The following is a 1,062-nucleotide window of genomic DNA, read 5'->3' as shown; positions in this document are numbered from 1 at the left end:
TCTCCCCCTTCCCCCGGCTTGTTTCTGTTTTTAGTGCTGTGTCTGTTGAGAGACTAGAGAGGACGTGGGTGCATCGCGCGGACCGGCACCGTTCTCCCTCCTGGCCCGGTAGAAATCTCGGTGTAGTTGCACAGGCAGGGAGGCTCCCTTGAGGAAGGGTCCTGTGGGAGCAGCTAGGGGCTGCCGAGGTCACCTGCTGTTGCCGGGCTACCTTCTGCTTCTAAACTGCGGGCGGGCGGGGCTGGGGAGGCTCAGGTGCAGGGGGAGCGCGGCCTCCGCTGGGGCGCCTGCACACATCCGGGAGAGTTTACCAGGGGCCTGAGTCCTGGCCTCGTCCTCAAGGGATGGCAGAAGGGGAAGCTGGGGGTGCCCCGCCCCCTGGCTGGACTTGGATTTCCAGAACCAGGAGCTGGCGGGCCTTCGGAGCAGGCTCCCGGGCACTCCTCCTGGGGGCAACTGCTGCCTTCAAAGCCATCAGCCAAGGGTTGGGCGAGTGAGCATCCCAAAGCCTTGAGGGAGCCCCCGGGCCCTTGCAGCAGGACTCCAGAGCACCTGCCCACAGGGACCAGAAGCCCCGCACTTCCGGGGCCTGGGGGCCGGCCGCTTGTCCCCTTTGGCTCTCGGGTCTGCCTCTTACCCGTGCCCCATTGTTCCTCCCGTCTCTGAGAAGATCCCAGCCTTTCTCAGATATTCTTACCTTGAAAGATGTGTATCCAGAGTGGGGGAGCCTGTGGCATTGACCGGCTCACAGGGGCCAAAAGGCCCACCCCGCAGTGCCCCCTTGCCCTCGCCTTCCTCCTGCACGCCTGCCCCCCACCCCCCCACGAGCCCCCTGCCAGCAGTGGGTCCGGCTGCCACGGGGGAGAGCCCGGTGCCTTCTCTCCCCAGCGCTGCCCTCCCCACCTGCCCCTCAGGAGCTGGGGGCTTTGCGAGGGGGTGTCTCAGTGTTCCTCCCTGGGGCAGGTGGGGGCACATGGGAGGGGGCCCCCCAACTTCATTCCGTCCCCTGTAATAAATGAAGCCCACTCCCCTCCTCCGAGAGCAATGGGAAGAAAATGGAGA

This window comes from Oryctolagus cuniculus, chromosome 13, assembly GCF_051225735.1.
Source record: "Oryctolagus cuniculus isolate XC-2025 breed Fujian yellow rabbit chromosome 13, ASM5122573v1, whole genome shotgun sequence".
Classification (NCBI taxonomy): Eukaryota; Metazoa; Chordata; class Mammalia; order Lagomorpha; family Leporidae; genus Oryctolagus; species Oryctolagus cuniculus.
This window is presented reverse-complemented; position numbering follows the sequence as displayed.